The sequence below is a fragment of the Hordeum vulgare genome, chromosome 2H, assembly GCF_904849725.1.
Source record: "Hordeum vulgare subsp. vulgare chromosome 2H, MorexV3_pseudomolecules_assembly, whole genome shotgun sequence".
In the NCBI taxonomy this organism is placed as follows: Eukaryota; Viridiplantae; Streptophyta; class Magnoliopsida; order Poales; family Poaceae; genus Hordeum; species Hordeum vulgare.
In genome coordinates this window covers 641,801,941-641,827,115 of record NC_058519.1, presented here as the reverse complement: position 1 = coordinate 641,827,115, position 25,175 = coordinate 641,801,941, and the positions used below count along the sequence as shown (strand labels likewise).

The 25,175-nt window shown below is 44.3% G+C and overlaps 1 pseudogene; it reads right to left on the bottom strand.

Annotated features, from left to right (window-relative positions):
- Positions 1–3,077: 3,077 nt before the first annotated feature.
- LOC123431135 lies at positions 3,078–3,333 on the bottom strand (annotated as a pseudogene).
- Between the last annotated feature and the right edge of the window lie 21,842 nt (positions 3,334–25,175).

The window sequence follows — 25,175 nt, the reverse complement described above, 5'->3', positions numbered from 1 at the left end:
CATCTGAGAAACAAGTCTATGTTTTGAAATTTTCAAAGAAGAATTATACATGTATTATGTATATCTTGGTGCGTTGCAAAGAAGAGTTATAGCAAGCGAGAGATATGCTTCAACTATCTAGTACTAAAATATGTAAATGTACATTTTGTGTTGTAATTTATGGGGTATTTGGTGCTCATTTTGAGCAAGATTTGATGCCACCATTCTTTGTCGATTGCTGTTATTTGAAATATCACATGCCACTCTTTTTTCATTGCCCTTCTTTGAAATTCTGCAGTAGCAATTGCTGGAACCTATATACTCTCGGAACAACATGACCTCATCACTTAGGTTAGCATAAAGATAAACTAGGCTGAATCGACAAAAGAACAAACTAACACATAGCTCATTGGCACTGAAGGGATCGATGTCCTTGTAACTAGCTAGTTGCCAACCATGGGTAGAAGGTGGGGTACAAGATAGTTGCGATGAGTAGTGGATGTCCACGAGGCCCAGGGAGTGATTGAAGAAAAGAGGTATCGGTGCATCCTCGACATGTTACATGGTATATCATCTACATGTCTTGACGTTGATATTTCCGTTTTATTGGGTTTTCTATTCTTTGCCATTCTTCTTTCCCCATGATTTATCACTTCTTTTTAGTCTGTCTTACCTTTTTTCATTTCATATATATTTTCCTTATTTTTCACCATACCTATGGAAAGAGGAAACGACGTTTTCACTTTGTAGTATGCAATTCTTTTGTACAACAAAACAATTGCTTAGTACAAACACCCATTGTTTTTTCTTTAAATATATCCCTATGAACATTCATTATTTGTTAAATATATGTAACATAAAATGTGTTCATTGTGTTATTAGATTTATGAGGTAAAAGATTTTTCTTGTGCAGTAACAAACAAAATTTTAAGATCCATGAACAATTTTTGGGTCAATCAACACACGTATTTTCTCAATAAACATCATAACAAGTCTTGTGAGCAACATTGACATGTTTCATGAACTAGAAGAAGAATTCCGTTGAAATATATAAGCAAATAACATAAGTGTTCTACGTGAACTATTTTAATAACTGCGTAATTTTTTATGAGATACAATAAATATATTTATGATTCAGAACAATTCTGACATACTATGTTGAATTTTAAATTTTATATAACATATATATCTTTTCAAAATCCAGTTAAACTTTAGATGTCAAAGTTGTTTTTTTTTTAAAATCCTTCAATGGAAAAATGGTATTTTAATTTTTTAGCATAGAAACCTGCTAATTAAACGAACTTGTGAGAAATTAAATTGGTTATTGTGCTCTCTTCAGCCAGTCCAAAAAAACATTTTGTTAGCAAACGAATAAAATGCATATGGATAAAAAACAACAATGTCATTACTTAAGGTAACTAAAACAAAATATGCTTATAATTTATATTTTAAGTAATCATTATTATAGTTGCATTAGTGGATAAATGGTTAGCCACAACTTATGTTGGTGACACGTCATTTTGTAGCGACATCAATACTATATTTTTCAAATAGCGCTGGCATGTAGCCCATTTTCGCATGTCATAGCTGTTGACTTAATGCTGAAGTTGCAATTTTGTCTAATGTCATAGGTAATGTCCGACGCTAACAGTAGTTTGTTGTAACCGACCCACCAAAGAACAATCTTATCCGTTTCAACTGTCTCACCCTTACCTCGATCCCCCACGCCGACCCATTCCCCCGCTAGATCTTCCACACCGCCTGTGCCGCCCCCACCCAACGCCGCCCGACCGGACTCCGCTTGATGTCGCCGCCGCACACACACCCCCGAGCACCTCCTAAATAAGTTCGTCTCTCTCTCCCTCTCTACTTCACTCTCTCCCTCTCCCTCCCCCCCTCCCCTGTCTCTCCTTCTCCCTCCCTCCCCCTTCTCTGTCTCTCATTCTCCCTCCCACCCTATCTGTCTCTCCCCCCTCTATCTTTCGGTTTATTAACTCAATTTGATTAGGGTTAGGTTAACGATTCTTTGAATTTCAAGATTATATTAGGGTCCGTGAGTAATTTTAATCACTGAAATTAAGTATAATAATTTAGTATTTTTATATTCTTTATACATTTTTATTAAAATTGTTACTAAAATTTTACAAATAACCCTAGCACTTACATATTATTCCCAGAACACTCTGAAACTATATTATTATTATACAATAAAAGTAAGTCAAGTGAAACTATTTAATAAAACCTAATATTAGATAGAAGTTGGAAGTTTGAAGTATCTTAATAATAAAAACAGAAGTACTTTGGTGTCAGTATTGCCGTCGTCCATTTATATTAAATACTTTTAAATTATATATATAATATTCATTATAAATAGATTATTTATTTGATTGATATAGTTTTTACAAAAAACAATTTTAAAAATTAAACCATTAATACTAACTTAAAATAGATTATTTTACATTTGAAAATATTCCCACAAAAATTATTACAACTGTAAACTAAATTAGTATTATGTAACCTTATGTTATTTTTAAAATTTACTCATGATATTTCGTTAATTTAAATTTCATCTATATGCAAGAAAATAAAAATAACATTTATATATAGATTATTTTTTACGCCATTTAGATGTATAGTTGTGTTATGTGTTTCATTTAGTAGTGTCCTCAAATATATTGATAAGAGTTCTATAATATATGTTCCTACCAAATATCTCTTTTTTGACATCATGCCTTATCAAATATCTCAGCACAGATATCTGGAGCACAGTTCTTTATGGGAAAAGTAATCATTACGATATCATTGATGTACTTAATTGCTTGAAAGGAAGTCGTGTTAAAGTCGTCGTTCATTCTCTCCCCGAGCAACTCTGAACCTTCTTCCTCTCAAGGCAAACATTGGCCTTTCGCCTTCCAAACAAGAACATGAACAAAGGGTATGATACAAACTTGTAGCCAAAATTTTCATCACCATAGTCGTGGTATCTTTACAATCGATGAGGGGACAACTAGCCAGGTTCCGGTCATGTATGCGTGCTAGCTTACTCTTGCTGCAACGAACACAAGCACCGTACCCCTAAGCCCGAGCTACCAGTACTCTTAATTTGGCCCCCAACAACTGAGGTACATCACCGTCCTCAACCCCTCCTCGTCGTGTGCTGGTCGCCTCTCCGGCACCGCCGCCGTAGAAGCCGGAAGCTGCTTCGCGCCCTGCGAGACGCCGCCATGGACGTTAGCCTTGGCCTTGGCTGTCCGGTGGATGGACCTGAGAGCGTAGTTCCAGCGGCAGAGGCCGGTCCTCCACGGCGCCGACACTCATCGCCACCATTCACGATGCCTTCGTCGGACCAGTCATCTCTTCTCCCTCTTGTTTCTCTTGCCGCGTTACTGGATAGGGGAGGCTGATTTGTGATCGCTGTGTCTAGTATTACTGGAGTTGCAAAAGTTGCGATTGTGAGAAACAGAAATGGTTTTCTTGTACTGTCTCATTGCCAGAACTGATGGTTGTTTGAGTTGATGAGACGAAGAGTGAGTTATATACGGAACAGCCCGAGCAAAACAGCCGGCTGCGGCCGCTCGTTATCCAGGATACGGGGTGCAGCAGCTTACCTGCGTCGCCCCTCACGCTTTCGTTCCTGTAAAGTGGGCCGTGGTTTTGTCGGTCACTATCAGACAAGGGCATAGACAATAATGCTAGACATACAAAAACTTACAAAGGTTTACTTAACCTTCCAAACTAACTCTTCTCTCCCCTCTGATTTTCAGTGGGGATGGGGCCCCTCATCTCTCAATTACCAATCACAATCTTACACATCAGTTTGTACGTAAAATCTTTACGTAAGTCTTTATAGGTGTAGCATTACTCGGGTATAGATAGGATAAAAATGACACATGCTGGAGAACATGGTTTCCACAAAACCAGGGGTCCTATGAACTTCATTTATTTTATTCGCAGAACGGCCATTCCTATTGATAAAGGGTCATTTCATGTATTTTATTTGCAGAAAGTCCATTTCATTTACTTGCACAAATCTAGGAAACTCCTCTCTCCATTGTAATATCACTGGTAGAAAAAGAGGCTTCCGTCCAGCCCCATAAGTCGCGACACTGTAGGAACCGCGACTAATGATTTCTTTAGTCGCGGTTCGGCAGACGAACCGCGACCAAAGGCCTGGGCCAGGGCGCTCGGTGGCCAGCTGGTGCACGTGAGGGGCTTTAGTCGCGGTTGGCCAGGCCAACCGCGACTAAAGGTGCCCAAAGGCCTTTAGTCGCGGTTTGCCATGCCAACCGCGACTAAATCTCCTCCCCTATAGATACCAGTTCAGCACACTCACTTAGCCATTTGGTGCCACTTCTCTTCACAAGCTTCACAAGGGGGTGTAGGTTTGCTTTTGGTTCCTCTTATGCACACAAGGTGTTTGATGAAATGCCCCAAGAGCGTGAAACAAACATGATATGAAGTGTTGGAGCCACACTTGAGGTTCCTCATTTATTTTTTCCTCCTCGATCGCGGTTAGCAACTTGAACCTTTCATGCATGTGTGTCATTGATAAAATATGCATGTGTGTTGTTCATTGTTTAATTTCTATTGTTTATAGCTAGTTAGTTTAACAAATGCATGATGGTTAATTATATATTTTATATTATAATAATGCAGATGAATCGGCAATGGATGTACGGTAACCGACTCTCCCGCGAGTTCACTACGGGTTTGAAAGATTTCCTCGTAGTGGCTAATGCGAACAAGCAGAAGGGTTTTGTTATCTGTCCATGTGTTGACTGTAAGAATCAGAAGGGTTACTCTTCCTCAAGAGAAGTTCACCTGCACCTGCTTCGGCACGGTTTCATGCGAAGCTATAATTGTTGGACCAAGCATGGAGAAAGAGGGGTTATAATGGAAGAAGATGAAGAAGGGGATGATTTCATGGATGAAAGCTATCTTGCTCATTTCGGTGATACTTTCATGGAGGATGCTGAAGGTGAAGGGGAAGGTGAAGGGGAAGGTGAAGGTGAAGAAGAGGCACGTGATGAGACCGTTGATGATCTTGGTCGGACCATTGCTGATGCACGGAGACGCTGCGAAACTGAAAAGGAGAGGGAGAATTTGGATCGCATGTTAGAGGATCACAGAAAGTCGTTGTACCCCGGATGCGATGATGGTCTAAAAAAGCTGGGCTGCACACTGGATTTGCTGAAATGGAAGGCACAGGCAGGTGTAGCTGACTCGGCATTTGAAAACTTGCTGAAAATGTTGAAGAATATGTTTCCAAAGAATAACGAGTTGCCCGCCAGTACGTACGAAGCAAAGAAGGTTGTATGCCCTCTAGGTTTAGAGGTTCTGAAGATACATGCATGCATCAACGACTGCATCCTCTACCGCGGTGAATACGAGAATTTGAATGAATGCCCGGTATGCACTGCATTGCGTTATAAGATCAGAGGTGATGACCCTGGTGACGATGTTGAGGGCGAGAAACCCAGGAAGAGGGTTCCCGCCAAGGTGATGTGGTATGCTCCTATAATACCACGGTTGAAACGTTTGTTCAGGAACAAAGAGCATGCCAAGTTGTTGCGATGGCACAAAGAGGACCGTAAGTCGGACGGGGAGTTGAGACACACCGCAGATGGAACGCAATGGAGAAAGATCGACAGAGAGTTCAAAGATTTTGCAGCTGACGCAAGGAACATAAGATTTGGTCTAAGTACAGATGGCATGAATCCTTTTGGCGAGCAGAGCTCCAGCCATAGCACCTGGCCCGTGACTCTATGCATCTACAACCTTCCTCCTTGGTTGTGCATGAAGCGGAAGTTCATTATGATGCCAGTGCTCATCCAAGGTCCGAAGCAACCCGGCAACGACATCGATGTGTACCTAAGGCCATTAGTTGATGAACTTTTACAGCTGTGGGGCAGACCTGGTGTCCGTGTGTGGGATGAGCACAAAGAAGAGGAATTTGACCTACGAGCGTTGCTTTTCGTAACCATCAACGATTGGCCTGCTCTTAGTAACCTTTCGGGACTGTCAAATAAGGGATACAATGCATGCATGCACTGCTTACATGAGACTGAAAGTGTACATTTGCCAAATTGTAAGAAGAACGTGTACCTTGGGCATCGTCGATTTCTTCCGAAAATTCATCCAGTAAGAAAGAAAGGCAAGCATTACAACGGCAAGGCAGATCACCGGCCGAAGCCTGCGGAACGCACTGGTGCTGAGGTATTTGATATGGTCAAGGATTTGAAAGTCATCTTTGGAAAGGGTCCTGGCGGACAATCAGTTCCGAAGGGAGCTGACGGGCACGCAGCCATGTGGAAGAAGAAATCTATATTCTGGGAGCTAGAATATTGGAAAGTCCTAGAAGTCCGCTCTGCAATCGACGTGATGCACGTTACGAAGAATATTTGCGTGAACCTCCTAAGCTTCTTGGGCGTGTATGGGAAGACAAATGATACAAAGGAAGCACGGCAGGACCAGCAACGTTTGAAAGACCCTGATGACCGGCATCCGGAATGGTTTCAAGGTCGTGCCAGCTACGCTCTGACCAAAGAAGAGAAGGTCATCTTTTTTGAATGCCTGAGCAGTATGAAGGTCCCGTCTGGATTCTCGTCCAATATAAAGGGAATAATAAACATGGCGGAGAAAAAGTTCCAAAACCTGAAGTCTCACGACTGCCACGTGATTATGACGCAATTGCTTCCGATTGCTTTGAGGGGGCTCCTGCCACAAAATGTTCGAGTAGCCATTGTGAAGCTATGTGCATTCCTCAATGCAATCTCTCAGAAGGTAATCAATCCAGAAGTTCTACCACGGTTACAGAACGATGTGATCCAATGTCTTGTCAGTTTCGAGCTGGTGTTCCCGCCATCCTTCTTCAATATTATGACGCACCTCCTGGTTCACCTAGTCGAAGAGATTTTCGTTCTCGGTCCTGTATTTCTACACAATATGTTCCCCTTCGAGAGGTTCATGGGAGTATTAAAGAAATATGTTCGTAACCGTGCTAGGCCAGAAGGAAGCATCGCCAAGGGCTATGGAAATGAGGAGGTAATTGAGTTTTGTGTTGACTTTGTTCCTGACCTTAAGCCGATTGGTCTTCCTCGATCGCGGCACGAGGGGAGACTAAGTGGAAAAGGCACGGTTGGAAGGAAATCAACGATATGTATGGACGGCCATTCTCTGACTGAAGCACACCACACTGTACTGACCAATTCCAGCTTGGTGGCTCCGTACTTTGAGAAACACAAGAATATTTTACACTCGGACAACCCGGGGAAGCCTGAATCCTGGATTAGGAAGGCCCACATGGAGACTTTCGGCAGTTGGTTGAGAAAACATTTAATGAATGACAATGATGTTGTAGATCAGCTGTACATGTTGGCCAAGACACCATCTTCGACTATAACGACTTTCCAAGGGTACGAGATAAATGGGAATACATTTTACACGATCGCCCAAGATAAAAAGAGCACCAACCAAAACAGTGGTGTCCGCTTTGATGCAGCAACCGAGAATGGGCAAGAGGTCACATATTATGGTTACATAGAGGAGATATGGGAACTTGACTATGGACCCTCCTTTAAGGTCCCTTTGTTCCGGTGCAAATGGTTCAAGCTAACAGGAGGTGGGGTAAAGGTGGACCAGCAATACGGAATGACAATGGTGGATTTCAACAATCTTGGTTACCACCATAGCCGACGGCCGGCCTCGTGGAAGTTCCCAGGAGGCAGACCGTCCTCCTCATACCTGGCGAGCGCCCTCTCACGCCGATTGATGAAGAAGGCGTCCCAAGTATGCTGGTTATCGGGATGCCAGCGGGGATTCATCCGCTGCTCCGGCGTGAGGTCGAGGTAGTAGTGGTTCGTGATGGCCGCCCGGCGCGCAGTACCCTGAGGGACGGGAGGGACCGGCACGCCGCCGGCGCTTAGGCTCCAGCCGGTGGGGACGCGGTAGCCCGGTGGACAAGGGTAGTTCGAGGCGCAAAGCTCCTCCACCTGCTGGTAGGTTAGAGTGGGTGCGGTGGAAGCCATGAGAGAGTGATGAGAGATTGTAGAGATGTGATAATGCTGGCCAAGCCGGGCTACATATATGTAGTGAGAAATGGCGGGAAAAATGTGAGCGGGAAGACAGGAGGCGGGAAGAAAGAGGCGGGAAGACAGGGAAGAAATGGCGGGAAGAAGAGGAATCCAGAGCTGGTCATCTAACCTTTAGTCCCGGCTGGTTGGTGCAACCGGGACTAAATGTGGTTTTTCTGAATTTTTTGATGTATTATTTGTATTTTTAACATTTTGAATTGAATTAGTTTTATTTTTCTTAACTTTTTGATATATTATTTGTATTTTTAACATTTTGAATTGAATTAGTTTTATTTTTCTTAATTTTTTGATATAATTTTTGTGTTTTTAACATATTGAATTGAATTAGTTTTATTTTTCTGAATTTTTTGATATATTATTTGTATTTTTAACATATTGAATTGAATTAGTTTTATTTTTCTGAATTTTTTGATATATTATTTGTATTTTTAACATATTGAATTGAATTAGTTTTATTTTTCTGAATTTTTTGATATATTATTTGTATTTTTAACATATTGAATTGAATTAGTTTTATTTTTCTGAATTTTTTGATATATTATTTGTATTTTTAACATATTGAATTGAATTAGTTTTATTTTTCTGAATTTTTTGATATATTATTTGTATTTTTAACATATTGAATTGAATTAGTTTTTTTTTTCTGAATTTTTTGATATATTATTTGTATTTTTAAGATATTGAAAAAGAAAAGTATTTTGAAAAATACCTTTAGTCGCGGTTGGCCAGACCAACCGCGACAAAAGGTCGTTGCGCGCGGGAACGAAAAAACCCTTTAGTCGCGGTTGGTTTAGCCAACCGCGACTAAAGGTTACCTTTAGTCGCGGGTCGCCTCCCCAACCGCGACTAAAGGGGGGGGGCGGGAACGCAAAAACCCGCCAAAAACCCTTTAGTCGCGGTTGGGGAGGCGACCCGCGACTAAAGGTAGTCGCGGGTCGCCTCCCCAACCGCGACTAAAGGGGGGGGGAGCTATAAATACAAGGGCGTGCCGCCGTCTTCTCCGATTCTCGTCTTCTCCGATTCACTGCCGCGCGCGCCGAAGGCCTGCCGCCGTCGCCCTCGCCGCCCGCCGTCGCCCTTGCCCTCGACGCCGCCCGCCGTCGCCCGCCGTCGCCCCTCGCCCTCGACGCCGCCCCGTCTCGCCCACGTACGGCGCCGCCGGCCCACCGGCCTCCCTCGCCCACCCTCAACGCCGCCGGCCGCCTCGCCCACGTACGTCGCCGCCGGCCCACCGGCCTCCCTCGCCCACCCTCAACGCCGCCGTATTTAGAAACGGAGGAAGTACTATACGTTTCATACACATTTCATGGTGTACATTTTTATATACATGATAAACATTTCTCTATACACAATAAAAAATTCAAATCCTTAGTCAACACTATTCAAATATTTTTGTTGAATGTTTTAAATATATATAAAATTTATATAGTATAAAGAGTTATAAAAATAAAGAAGAAAAGAACACAAAATAAAGAAGATGAGGGGCAGTGTAGTTGAATGGGAAACTATTTTAGAAATGGGAGACATTAGAAATTTGGGCATGAGAAGGATTGTACAAGCCTGTCTTGACCTTTTGCAGCGCTAGACTTAGCTCCATAGATACAGTAGAGCTTGTCTCAACAGTAGACCGGTAGAACTTTAGCCAATCACACAAGCGAGGGTGTCGGACTTTCAGACGATGGGTGGAACTTCGGCTTGACATGCTGCAATATCAACCGGTCTTTTCTCTAGTCACTATCCTGGCTGTTGTCAGTGTTCCTACCGCACGCGAAGGAGCTCAAAATTGATCGCATTCCAACCTTATCACGATGTCTGGATGCCCCGCCTTAGCAAGCTTTATTCTTCTTCGGGGCGCCAACACAACGATCCCTGGATGCATCGACAGTGGGACGGGGATACCAAGTAGTCGTCTGCCGCCCCGTCTCGCGCTCTACCGCGACACCCTCTCCCACCCCTTCCTCGCCCCCTCCTTTTGCCACCGCCCTTTCGCCACCGCCACCGCCACCGCCACCGCCCCCCTTCTTCACTTAATTAATTTGTTTTTACTACATGTTTTCAGGACTGACATAATGGCGGACGATAGAGCTGACCCGATTATGGACAACTATGATCCGGACGGTGAAACACATATGTTCGGCATCATAAACGGCGATATTCTATATGTGCCGACCGGACAAGATCAAGAAGATGATATCTCTTCTTATCTGAACCTTGACGGTGAAGATGAAGGGCGCCGTCAGCAAGATGATGCCGAACAAACGTCGATAAACGACGATCTTCAAATGGAAGTAGCAACCACCTCCGGCGCCGAGGTATATATATACATTGAGCCTCTGGTGATACAAACTAACTGATTTGAATAAATATGTGTGTACTAACGCGCGCGACTCTCTTTCTTATTTTAGCCCTCGGCCGGATCGTCGAAACAATCGAGTACGTCGTCAAAGCGTGGCGCAACCAAGACGATGAAACAAGGAGAAACATGCACCATCGAGGTTGTCGACAGTGCAACCGGCAGGCCGCTGGAGCCCCGCAAGAATGCCACCAAGTTTGTCAGCCAATGCGGAGCCGTTGTTAGAGACAACGTCTCGATCACCGTCCAGGAGTGGAATGAGCCAAAGAAGGCACGAAATGCTGGTTTCACTTTTGTCGATAAGAGAACAAAAAAAGATTGCTTCAAGAAGCTTATGGAACATTTCGTTCTACCTCCGGAATACAACAAATTCGATGAGGAGGGTAAAAAGATTGAGGAAAACAAGGAGAGGAGGAGGCTAGTCAAACAGTTCGCTCTTCATAAGATGGCCGACGCATTCCGGAAATTCAAGCAAAATCTAGCCCATGACTTTGTCAAGCAGAACAAGACTCCGGATTTCAAAGGACAATATGAGAAACTGAAACATGATTGGCCAGAATTTGTGAAGCAAAAGAAATCGGAGCAGTTCATTCAAATATCGAAAAGAAATAAGGAAAATGCGGCTAAGAAGGAGTACAATCATATTATGGGGCCAGGAGGGTATCGCATTTGGGTGCCTAGGTTGGAGAAGATGGAGAACGAGCTGAGGGCGCGAGGAATCCATCCAGGTACGGAGGGATGGGACCAAAGGGCCAAAAGCTGGTGGTACGGGCATGGGGGAACGCTGAACCCGGAGACAGGGGAGTGTGTTTACCGGGGCAAATTAATTAAACCCACCCAAGCCCTTATTGACGCAATGAGGGATGCTCAAGAGGGGAAGATCAAGTTCAACAGAGAGAACGACGCGCTGACAAAAGCCCTCGGGAATCCTGAACACGGAGGACGTGTACGAGGCATGGGGAACATTCCGTGGAAAATAGGGTTCCCCCAGAACGATGACCCGTACGGTTACAGAAGCCGTAAGAGAAAGATGGATCGGGAAGCAGATGTTGTGGCGCGGTTGGCATCGGAAATGGATGTGATGAAGAAAACCGTGAGTGTACTATTAGCCGAAAGAGATGTAGCTCGGGCGCAGCATGAAGATCATCCAGCGGATCTCGGAAGCCAGCAGCGGAGAAGCAGCGTGGCTTCCACGGAGGCCCCACCAGCTGGTGCAGATGCACCGACGATCGAAATTACTGCACCGGAGCCTCTGGTGGTCGAAATTACTGCACCGGAGCCTCCTCGCTACCCCGTGGACGATATAAAGGAGATGAAAGAATGTCATCTGTATTATCCTATCGGGAACATGTCCATGAAGGTAGCCATCGGCAGTGCTTTACCATGTTTACCTGGAGCACTCCACCACAACAACCCCATTCAAGATGGCTATGCTCGTGTCACGGTGGAGGACATAGTCCAAGGGTTTGAGGACCTGGAGATTGACATTGCTACACCTGAAGGGGAGAAAAGACTTGGAGATGTCAAGCGCCATTTCATTGCTACACCTGAAGGGTGGTGGTGGTGACGGTTCACCTACACCTCCGTCACGTCAGCCGACGCCCCCCAGTCCACAACGTCCGGCGGGTGATCAGACGCCGCCCCCCAGTCCTCGTCCGGCGGGTGATCAGACGCCACCCCCCAATCGACCTCCGGCAAAGAAGCAGAAGCAGTCCTGGATTATTAACCCGGACCCTTATGTACCTAAGACCACAAAGGTACCGGAGCCATCACTGAAGCCTCTCCCCACAAGGCCTTGGGAACGTAGTGCCGAGGAAACTGCCGCGAGGGCGGCTGCTGATCATGAGAAATGGAAGGCAGACTGCAAGAAGAAAAGAGAGCCCGAGCCCAAGCCAGTATTTTCTGATGAGCAAAAGAAGTGGGCTAAGTCATTTTTGAGCACACCGTCCCAAGCCGCGAAGAATCTTCCTGACGACTATGCACGTGAACTTCGTAGGCAGGCACTCATGTTGAAGGAGAAGAAAGAGCGGGCGGAGAACCAGGAGAACAAAGCCTTGGAGGAGGCCGAGAAAACGGAATTAGAAAGTAAAAAAAGCGGGAAACGAGTTGCCCAGCTCGGGGAACAAAGTAAACAATCGATTGCCCCGCTTATAGTGAAAGCCGCCGGTCCGGATGACCCCGATATCATAGCAGCTGCGGCAGCACATGGATTGACTGTAACGAGTGCCAGAGAACAAGCGGCCAACTTAGGTATTACTCTTCGTGAAATGTTAGGCCTTGATGAGGCGCCAGTGAAGGAGGTAGTAATTACATATGTGAAGAATGGGCCTCTCGTCGAGCCTGCGCAGGAAGAGGATCTACCTCCACAAATGAAAGGTCTGCTGAAATGGTACAAGGGTTACATAAAAAATAAAAACGCCAAAGATTATATTTATGCGGAAGTTAGATATGAGCATCACTTCAAACATTACTATGTACAAATTCATCTGAGTGAATTGTTCCAGCTTTTCAATCTGCGCAAGCTCGACAAATCTATCATCAGTTGCTACGTTCTGTAAGTGATTTATTTATACCCCATCTCGTTCATATTGCCTGCACTATATATATGTCGTAACTATATTGTTGTGTCCGCTATTATACATGCAGAATGAAGATTAAGGAATGCAGAGTAAGGAACATCCATGATGTTGGGTTCATTGACCCACACATCGTTAATGGATATGTGTTGGAGCATCACCCCGCCGACATGGAGGCAGACCTGTGGCAGTTTCTTACAAAGCAGGAACTCAAAAGTGATATTCTATTTCCTTACCATTTTGGGTGAGTGTTTCTGTCTTGAGCACATTCTCTTTTGTTTACTCCATGCATGATATGTGGCCGGCTAATCGATGAGTTATGCATGACGTACTGTGCATGTATCGTGTCCGCAGGTTCCACTGGATTCTGCTAGTAATTAAAGTTGACACCTCAGAATGTCTCGTCCACGACTCTCTGAATATGGATCCAAAGCTTTGGGGCGGCATGAGAAGAATGCTGCAGAAGTAATTATTTTCATTCATTTGCGCTCTATATCGATCGGCCTATTTCGTTCATTTCCTAATATCAAGTAACTAATAACTCTCTTGTTCATTTAATTTTCTTTGCCTCGTAGGGTTTGGAGACGGTTCGTAGATACAAAGGTCGGTGAATTCAAAAAAGAGCTAGAATTCAGAAGGTCAAAGGCTAAGAATGGTGGGGATATTCAGCCAGCGGGGACCAATCTATGTGGATACTATGTCTGTGAGATGATCCGGAGATACACCTCTGAGCGGGTTCCGAGTGATACCAATGCTCAGCGGAATAACCTCCGGGTGATGCTTAGTCCAGAAGCTCGCTTCCGACCACTTCAAGAGGAACTAGCTGGATGGTTCAGGAGGGAAGTCCTCCATCGTAAAGGAGAACACCATTACGAGGACGTAGAACTTCATATGCATTAAATTATGTATGGAAACTTGTTCAAAATTGTATATGGTCATCCGATGATATTGAATATATATTGTATATTCCTCTTGAATTCTTTTTGGTTCTAATTTCAAATTTGTTTGAAATTGTACATTCATATGCATGTATGTAGTACCGTAGAATATGTGAAACTCCTTCAAAATTAAAATAAAGCACAAAAGAAATAAAACAATACAAATTAAACAGAAAACAGGTTTAGGGGGGGGGCTAAACCCTGTGGCCTTTAGTCGCGGTTGGCCAGAAGAACCGCGACTAAAGGTCCTCCGCCCCGACGGCCGCCTGGCGCCCACGTGGACGGGCCTTTAGTTGCGGTTCTTAAGCAACTGCGACTAAAGGGGGGGGGCCTTTAGTCGCGCCTATTTGGTCGCGGTTGCGCAACCGCGACTAATGGCAGTTGCGAACCGCGACCAAAGGCCCTTTTTCCACCAGTGTATAGACTAAGGGACTCGCACATCCTCTCCTCTCATGTCGCCTCCGCTCCCCTTCCCCGCTGTCGTCGGTACGTGCCGCCAGGCGATGCCTTGGTGGCACCAGCGGTGGCGGGCTTCCTCTCCATCCGCTCGGATCTTGGGGCTGGCACGGGACAACCTGGTTGCGCGGAGGCGTCGTGCTCGCATGGGGTCGGCGGTACGGCAGCTGGCGCGTGCGGCGACGGCGTGCTCCCAAGAGCGTGCGGCGGTGGCAGCATGGGCGCGGGCTCGCGGTGCGGTGGCTGCGCGCAGGTGGGGTGTGCTCGGGGCTGGATGTAGCGGAGGCTGGATCTGGCCCGGTGGGCGGCGAGAGCCGCGGGTTCGGTGTGGGCTGCTGATCGACGTGTGACGGTCCGGCGCCCTGGTGGCAGGGGCCGGCGGCAGGTGCGGTTGTGGTGGTGCCCTTGGCGGCGGGGCGGTCTGTTGATCGGCGAACTGGCAGGGTGGGCCGGTTCGTCTTCTGTTGGTTTGGCGCGATGCGAGCGATGGGGGCGGCAGTTCCTGTGCTGCGCCTGCTGGAGTGCGGCGACTAGGGCTTAACGGTCCCGATCTGGCTCGGCTGGACAGGGGGTCCAACATGCCCCTGCGCATGTGTCAGGTCTGCTATGGCGTGTGTTGGTGGAGGTTGTCCCCTTCCACACGGTTGTGGTACTGCCGGACCCTGTCTACGGTGGATGTGTCTTGGTCCAACCGGCCTCCGTGCGTTTGCTGTGGGGAGAGGACGGTGGTGTCCGCATGACTGTGGTGGCATATGTTGGTGGGTGGTTGGCATAATGGAGCTAAGGATTGGTCCCGGGCGGGTGCGAGTGGTCGGGAAAATCTCTGTCAGATCTGGCCGACACCGATGCGGTGACGCCTGCGGGCGCTCCTCCTTTCCTGAAGGGCGTCGGATGTACATCTCCCATGCTACCTTTCGTGTGCCAGGAGAAATCCTAGAACTTGTTCTGGCAGCAGCGTCGTTGTCGTCGCAATCCTTCTTCCTTCATGAAGGTGTTGCTTGGCACGCGGTAATCCGATGGCACTGAAATGTGGTGAAATTATTCGGTGGGCGCAACAGTTGCGGGACACTACAGTTGTCGTTGATCCGGTGTTGCTCGCGTTTGTTTTCTTTATTTTTCTTTTGTCTTTCCTTTGGTCATGATTGTGTTGTCTGTCTCAACACCTATCATTGGTTGTATCGGTTGGTTGTTTTGTATACAAAGCGGGGAAACTCTTTTTTGATAATATCGACTAATACAGACTAAAATAAATGACAAACTCACTATAATGTATATATATACATCCGTTTCACAGAAGTTAGAATATCTTATATTTGTGAAGAGGGAGTAGAAGTAAACGTGTGACTGATCTTTCTAGATAGTTCTTCAAGTATGGTCAGAAAACCTGCAGATGGCCAGGATCAGATAACTGTTTAATGTGGATGAACCAAGCAACTGGATACTAGATCAATCTTTTGTGTGCTCAAAAACCAAAACTAGATGGATTGCTTCATGACATCTTCCTGACAAATACGATAATTTCTCACGTGTGTCTTGTCACTTTTAAGTTTTAACACCTGCACATGACGTCCTTAATGTGTCCAGCAGACTGAACAAATTCAGTATGTTTTGAAAAAGGAAAAAGTACTACAAGAACGAATTAAGAGATTCATGTCATGATGCAACGTGGAAAAGAAAAGACAGGTTTGGGCCTTTGCAAGAAATAAATGCATGAAGTAGATACTTGTTACCGAGACAACATTGGATTGATGTAGTAGATAGTTGTTCGTTGATCATCCTAACTTGGCTCCAATAATCACATGGTCTCAACACCTTCCTTATAGGTGAGCCGAGCATCCAATGCATCTCCAATTGTTCCTGGAACAACAAAACAAACAAAATGGTGCCCAAGCTCATTGGGACCAAAGAGTTAGAAAACCAACAATACATAGGACAAACTCCACATACATATGTGCACATAGATATGAATTTGAATTTCATGCACACTTTAGCCAATTTATGACAAGGTGGAGTTTCCCTTATATATTGGGTCAAAGAAAGAAAGCAAGCAAAAGAAGCTATATATAGTAAATATGCATGCTCAAGGCTTTTAAGAATCAACTCAACACAAAGTTGATAATACACCAAAAGACAAGGTATCAAAGTGATAATAAGATACCAAACGAAAAAACCATCACTTGAAGGATATCAATTAAAAGATACCTCAAGGAATGAGATATCCATTGACACATGCCAAATAAAAGGAAACAAGATACCAATTGAAGGAAAACAAACACGAGGTATCTAGTTTCCAAAAGAGAGCTAGGTTCCAACAAACCAAACCATCAACAAATTTTCATGATGGCACAAAGCATCATAAAGAGCAAAACTTGCCTCCCATCAACACACGCTTGATGCGGATCAAAAGATTTTATGATGGGCGAGTAAAGAGAGTGTTCTAAAGAGAATAGGATAGCTCCCCCAAGAGATGTGCATTATATAGAATTTGCATTTAAATACAAAATGCACAAGTTGGGATCATCACTTTCTCTATATCTATAAAAACACTAGACATGTTAAAATAGATCCACAAGAGGCAAGGAAGACAAACGAAAAACAAAATCCAATGTAAAGACGATTAGCAATTCCTACCACATGATGGGAATACCAATTGTAGAGCTAACATGCCACCTAGGAACAAGATAATTTACAACATCAACACTAAGTGACAATACCTCAAATGTACACATTTTCTAGGCTTGTAATATGAACATAGCATATTACTCCCCCATAATGTGATAACCCAACAATATTAACAAGTGGCAAATAAAAACCAACAAGAGATAATTAATGGACAATATAGAATTTGAATTTCTCATGAGTAAGACATACCACATAGAAACTAGATAATCTTGAAATATCAATACTAAGTGGTATTCCCCATGTATACACATTTATAGGATTGTGAGGTGTGCAAAGCACATCACTCCCCCACAATGTGATAATCCATTAATCTCTCACAAGAGCCAACAAAGATACAAACAAGATGCAATAAGGATCAATACAAGACTCGCATGTACATGATATGCGAACCAACATAAACATACTCGATTACTCAAGATAAGCAAGTTGGAAGCACAACATATACAAACATATGCAAGGTACAAAACCACAACATGCAAAGGGGCAAGCAACTAACAATGTAAACAGTTTAAGTACAAGTTACCGTAGGGAGGCACATTGGATATAAGATAGAAACTCGATAATCCAAATGACTTGGCTTGAGATAATATGAATGATGAAGACCCCTTAATTCTTCATTATGTATCCAAGTCTCTAATGTCCTCCACATTCACCTATTGATCAAGTTTGAGCTTGTTGGTCCCCAACCACATTGGGTCCTAAGAGGTTAGTCACAATAGGCTTGGCAACCCAAATGGTACATTTCTTCACACCACTTTGAGTACCAACAAACTTGGCAAACACATTGCCAACCTTATCCTTCTCAAGAGAATAGATATCATCATTACTGATTGGGTTGGATAAATTATCTCTCGTGCAAGAAGAAGCGAAGTGACCCTTCTCACGACATAAGTAGCAACATCTACCCTTTAATTTCTTCCCTATTGATTTCTCAACATGAGGAGTGTTGGCTTGGGTCTTCTTGGAAAGGGGCATTTCGTCAACTTGTAGTTGAGTATGTGATTGAACTTGTGGCCGCTTCCCTTATTGCTTGTGATTTTGGGGCTTCTTCTTTAGTGGGCAAGATCTAACATGGTGCCCTTCAATTTTGCACTTGAAGCAAATAACTTTGGCCGAATTCTTGACTTGTTCTTAGCCCTTCTTCTTGAAGCTTTTGGACTTATTCTTCTTGTTGGAGTTGAATCCAAGTCCATCTTTGTCATTCGGGGATTTTTGACCACACAAGACATTTTTGAGTGTGGACATTCCTTCATGACTCTTTTCCAAGTCTTTCTTCAAGGAAGTGACTTGGGCCTTGGGCTCTTTGATTTCCTCTACATGGTTAGTATCAACACAAGTACTAGAGGAAGTATAAGCTTCATTGTTAGAGCAACAAGGCATGGAAAGTAATTCATCACAAGATGTAGCAACATTATGAGTAAATGAATTACGAGGACTAGCACATGGCAATATAGCTTTTTGACTAGAAGTAGTGCTAATGTCCACATGAGGCTCACTCGATGTTACCTTAGTAGTAATAGCCTCATGAGATAATTTTAGCACATTATGGGATACTCGAAGATCATCATGAGAGCTTGTGAGCATTACATGACTTTCTTCCAATTTGCCATAATTGCTAAATAGCAACTCAAGTTGAGCCCTTAGCTCATCATTCTCCTTTAAAATGGATGCTTCACAAGAAGTAGAGTTAATAGTACAAGCATCATTATTAACAATAAGAGGAGAAGGCAACTTGGCAAGCTCTTTAGCATATGAAGCTTCAAGTTGAGCATGAGACTCAGTGAGTTCGATGAGCGAACTCTTAATAACCCTTGAGCCATTTTCGAGGTGCTCATAGTCCTCAACGAGTTTAGCATGTGCAACTTCAAGCTTATCGTTTTTAGTTCTAAAATCATTAGCCACCTCGAGAGCTCTATCATGGGACTCCTTTAATCTAGATAATTCTATAGCAAAGGTTTCCTCAAGAGATTCCTTGGTGGTTTGTTCATTTTTAAGAGCTTGAGATAGCTCAGTGATCTCGTTAGAGTAATCACGCTCATGACCTTCCATTGTCTCAATGGTGGCCTCATGCTCCTCGAGATGAGCTTCCGACTCCTCAATGTATTTCTTGCCCTCAGTAGCTATAGACATGATTTCCAAGAAGTTGGAACAAGCAAGTTTATTCTTATAAATAGATTTAAAAATCATTTCGCCCTTAATTTTTAAGGATGCAATGATATCACTCTCTTCATCATTATTCTCATCCTCATTGTCATCAACATCATCATCATGAGATACATTAGGTTGTTGTCAAACTTCTTGCTTGCCATTAAACCTCCTACATCTAGGTGTGGAATTTCACTGTCGTATTTTATCGTAAGCTTGACGGTAGCTAAACTTCAAAGAATAGACCATATTATCCTTTTAAGATAACTTATTAGCCATGATTATTTTGTTCTGTTGCAACATTTCCCATCTTTTGTGTTGTTTATCTAAAAAAGTGTGATGTGATGGCCTTCAACAAAGCCAGGAAATAGAATACCTTCCAGATGCTGACGATTGCCGTCTTGAGGAAAGCGTGGGGTTCAGGCATGTTGTTGGTTACCTAAACCAAGCGACGAGTCAAATCTATTTTTGGTTATTCTCTATTGTGTGCTACAATGTTCAAATCCTATGATTGTTGTATTTTTTGCTCGTTCCAGATCTGGATATGTTCCCATCTTTTGTTTTCCTTGTGTAAATGCAACTGTGCTCTTGGTTACTTTTTCTTTGTTCATGGCGAATATCTGAAATTGGTGGAACTTACCATGGCCATTTTCTTCGTAGGTAGATACTACATATCAGGTCTTGTTGTCACCTTCCTTCTTTTGATCGGTTTAGATATGGGGGCATGGATACATATCATTATGCCCATTTTTATATTCATATATACAATGTCAAGAATTGGTGTAAACATATTTGTAAGACTGACTAGGGGAAGGGTGTGAAAGTTTTGATGATATATATGACAAGAATGAATGATTGAATGGAGCAAAAAACACGAGAATTTTTCCTTGCTCCGTCCTTCAATCCTTCTATCTGTTTGCAAGATTGAAAGATCGAATGAATATGCAATGCACTCACTAAATGTTATTTGATATACATGTAACAATGGTTTGTGCAAGATTGCAAGTTTGCTCGATTACAAAAAGAATTTATATGCAGTGCAAAATTGGAAATCACGAATAAACAGCTATAGAAAATTAAGCAATAAATATTATTAAAAACGGATATATTTGCATAGGCGCATGAGTTAAGGATCATGTCCCTGCCAAAGTTTCATATGAGCATGCCCTGGCTCCTCCACTTCCTTGTCAGCGTCGGTGTCATGGTGGTTTTCCACTGGCCGGCTTCATCTTCATGTTTTTTGGTGGTTTTCCGTCTCCTGGATGACCTCGTCTTCATCATCGATGCCGTCATGAAATATGTCATCGGGATCACTTTTTGGAAATGTTAATTGTTCCATTATTGGCCACCAAACAAAGCCTTGTTTTGATGGATCAATCCACCAAAATTCTTGTGCAGAAGGAAGTTCTTGAACAATACTTTGTTTCATTATTGAGTGGGATGAAAGAAGAGGCTCGTCAGCTCGAGTCCAAACTAGGCCAGTCAAATAGATTCTAGCGGGCCCGAGGTATGCAGTCGCGACTACAGTTGGGCAGAATACTGACTAGTTGGCAGAATACGGGCCAAGGGGGCAGAATACTGACCATTGGCCTGACAGAGAGATTGGCATTCGAACATTCATTTATCCAATGAACATAAAAGGCGCATGGAAGAAGTTGAAGTAGTCACGAAAGAAGCTTCTGATGAGTGCTTAAGGTGGATGAATCTGAAGAAAAACTAAGTTCATATCTTGATTTTCTAAAGAGATAGTCCTTATTTTTCAAAAAAACTAGTACATTAGCCCTATCCATCTACGGAGAAGTCTCTGTTCTTGCGGCCTCCTATTTTAGCACTAGTAGAAAAAGGGCCTTTTATCCCGGTTCGTAAGGGCCTTCTGTCCCGGTTTCGGAACCGGGACTAAAAGGTCGTTACTAATGCCCTTGGCCTTTAGTCCCGGTTCTTACACGAACCGAGACAGATGGGCCTCCACGTGGCCGGTGCGGCGAGCCGGGGCAGGGGGGCCTTTAGTCCCGGTTGGTGACACCAACCGGGACCAAAAGGCATCCACGCGTCAACATTTCAGGTGATGGGTTTTTTTTGAAGGGGGGGGGGGGGGTTAGGGGGTTTTGGGGGGTTAAATTAGGTGCTTCATATATTGTGTTAGCTAGCTAATGAATAGAAAGAAGTGTCCTCTCTTATCTCCGTGCTTGGTCGACGCTGCATACTATACGTATAGAGAGGACTAGACACGCTAGCTAGTAAGCAAATGAAGGAAACAGAAGATCGTCATGAACATATGCATACAAAGAGAAGTGATATCGACCACCTCTCCTTCTCTGAGAGATTGGTCGAACAACAAGTTCTCGTATATCTATCCGACGCTACTCGCTACATATATACAATATAATTATCGCTTACAATATAATCTCCTAATTAAAATTCAACTCATTAGGGTTCACATGGTATTCTCCGTCTTTAGCGATCACGTGGTCAAGAAAGAATGCCGCCAATTCCTCTTGAATTCCTCGCATACGATCTGTTGGTAGGAGTTCATTCCGCATCCGATATATCTAATTTGAAGAAGGGGGTCAATACATATATATGAATAAATGAAACTGAACACAAATGATGGTAATAAAATAAAATTGTGAATATTATTATTTACGCACGTCATATTGTTTGTCAGAGTAGCCCCACTCACAGGTCGTGTGGCGGATGGACTCGCAAATGTAGTATCCATAGTAATCATTCCCTGGTTCCTGCCACAACCACTTTACAAGAAATAGAGGTCAATCAAACTGATAGTTAGCAAGCATGCTAAATGCTATTGATGAAACTAGCGCTTGAATCACTAGGAGATGCGTGGAACATGCTACTATAGTACTTACTTTCGGGTGTCTAAATTGCAGCTTCTTCGGCAGTCCCGGAGTTTTTGCGGTGATTTTTTCCAAACCCTATCAGACAAAGAAAACAATTACTTGATATCAGGAAATGAACAAAGTTGCCGATATGGTGTGATAATGATCGATTTAACTTACTTCTCTAGAATTTCAGTCATGTCCGCATACTCGTTGGGATATTTTCGTCTCGAGTCTAAGACGGTTACTAGTCCCTGCTCAAGCTTAAAATCTAGGAGAATATAGTGAAAGCTGCGCACGCATGCATAACTCATCAATTACATTACTATAACCTTGACTAATAAGGGAAACCGAATATGCACAAGACAGTAACACTCACTGGAATTCGTAAGGGAAGAGTATTATAGCTTTGTTTTGATTCAATACAAACGATTGTAGCAGATTGGCCTCGGTATCTTTGGCCTGAGATTTAATCATAAATGCATCTACGAGATTTGTGTTAATGAACCAAATATCACCGATTTGTCTTTTCTTCAATTCGACGATCTTCAATCTGCATATAATATAGTGAGGATAATTAAAAATACATGCAATGAAAGAGCTGACCTATATATAGAGACTTAATGACAGAAGTAGTACTACTTACAGGCAGTAGTAAGTGATCATAAATTTATCGAGGGCCTTTAGATTGAAAAACGGGAAGAACTCCTCAAATGGAACCATCAACAGTTCAAGTCCAACGAGGTCATGCTCCTTTCTAACTCCGAGCGTCAAAATAGTACTCCCCCCAGACTCTTTGCAAGTTTTCATGTACCAATCATGGAATATTCGCATCATCGTTGTTAGAGATCTTTCATCTTTGACGAGAGGCTTCCCGTACACGTATTTGTGTTCGTCCACCTCCAATAAATCAAAATGTGCATCATCGGGCAGGTAATCTGCAGGATTGGTACCGGGCAACAAGACCCCCGGATGATTAGCGACAATATCGCTAGACACCTTGAGCGGGGGGAACGATTGGTTCGCTTGTTCGCCGAGCTGGGCAACTTTTTTCCCAGCTCGTCGTTCTGCTAACCTTTGATCACTGACAGTACTTCCGACCGTTGCGCTTCGATAAATGACTTTGTAATAATGCGCTCATAGTTGCCTTTCGTCGGAGACTTTGGTGGTTTCTTCAGGGCAGCCAGAGTATGCTTTGCTTTTACCGGATCTATCTTCTCCTCCGGAGGTGGATGTTTTTTTGCTTTCACCCCTTCAAAGAAGTTCTTCACTTCGGCTTCCACGATCTTCGTGATTTCCTCCTCGCTCCTCTCGTATGGTAACTTCTCTGGAGTCTTCAGAGAAGGACCGTATCTGTATTGCCTGCCTCTGGCTGTAGTGCTAGACGTGGGAGCAGACGGAGCGGCTGCGGCTGTCTTTCCTTTCTTACGAGGCGAAGCAGAAGGACGACGCGTCAGAGGAGCCAGAGTGGTGGCGGGTCTCTTCCGCCCTTGTTGACGAGGCAGAGAAGGAGGAGGTAGCTGGCTGCTCGGGCGCGCCGGCGCAGGCGGAGAAGGAGGCGAAGTACCGCCACGCGCCGGAGAAGGAGGCTGAGTGCCCTGATCACTCGCCGGAGGAGGCGGAGGAGGAGGCGGAGTGCCCTAACTCGCCGGATGAGGAGGAGGAGGCGGAGGCATCCAGATCGGAAGGTTGATGAGCTCCTTCCGCCATAGGCATGCAGTCTTCAGAGAAGAACCCAACCAAATCTCCCCTTCACCCGTAGGGTGGTCAAGCTCAAGGTCCTCAAATCCGTCCGTTATTTGATCCACCATCACCCTAGCATATCCTTCTGGAATCGGCTGGCCATGGTAGGTTGAGCTAGGTTCATTAGGTAAAACAGAGCCAACAGCCGCCTTGACTTTAAATGTCATCCATCGCGTCATAAGGTGGCAATGTTGAGACTCTGTGATAGCATCCACGGGGTAGCCCGTGAAGACAGGCTCCAGCTGCTGAGTCTGCTCGGTGGAAGCCACGCTGCTTCTCCGCTGAGATGGCGGGGTAGCTTCAGGGGAAGCTTCGGCAGGTCGTTTGATGCGATCTGCTTCTCGTTCCTCTAGCCCTTGTACCCTTTCGTGCAGCACCTGCAGTTGGCTATGCTCCACTTTCTTCCTCCTCTCCTGGGTTTTGTAACCCCCTGCGTCCGGAAACCCAGCGTTCCATGGAAGGGAGCCTGGCGTGCCTCGTGTCCGTCCAGGGTGCTCAGGATTCCCGAGGGCCATTGTGAGCTCGTCCTTCTCTCTGTCTGGAACGAACGTCCCTTCCTGTGCTGCGGCGATATAGTGCCGAAGCTTCGTGACGGGTATTCGCAGTTGCTCTTCCGTCCAAACGCACTTCCCTGATACAGGGTCCAAGGTTTCGCCAACCCCGAAGAACCAAGTCCGGCAACGGTCTGGCCATCTCAATGTCTCTGGTTCGACCCCTTTAGCAATCAGGTCATTCTCAGCCTTCTCCCACAAAGGTCGGGCTTTGAGGTAACCACCTGACCCCGTGCGATGGTGATGCTTCTTCTTCGCAGCATTTTTCTTGTTTGTCGCTGATATCTTTTTACTTTTTCTGATGTCTTGTGAGCCACAAATGCGGGCCATTGATCTCTGATCTTCTCAAACCAGTCGGTGAATTCTGGTGTCTCTTCTTTGTCGACAAACGTTTTTAGCTCATTCTTCCACCTCCTGAATAGTTCTGCCATCTTCTTAAGAGCACGAGACTTGATCAATTCCTCTTTAACTGGCTTCTCTGGATCCTCCTCTGGCGGTAGGGTGAAATTTGACTTAAGCATTGTCCAAAGATCTTATTTCTGCATATCGGAGACATAAGACGTCGGCACCTCAGGGTCTTCCTTCTTTGGCTTTAACCATTGCTGGATACTGATCGGGGTCTTGTCCCTAACAAGAACCCCGCACTGAGCATGAAATGCAACCCTTGTCCGGATGGGTTCAATCGGCTTGCCATCTCGCGCGATTGCTGTGATCTCAAACCTTTCATCCGAGCGCAACTTTTTCTTCGGGCCTCGTTTCTTTACCGAAGTTGAGCTCGATCCGGAGGGCTAGATTTCAAAGAAGAAAGACGAGAGTTAATTA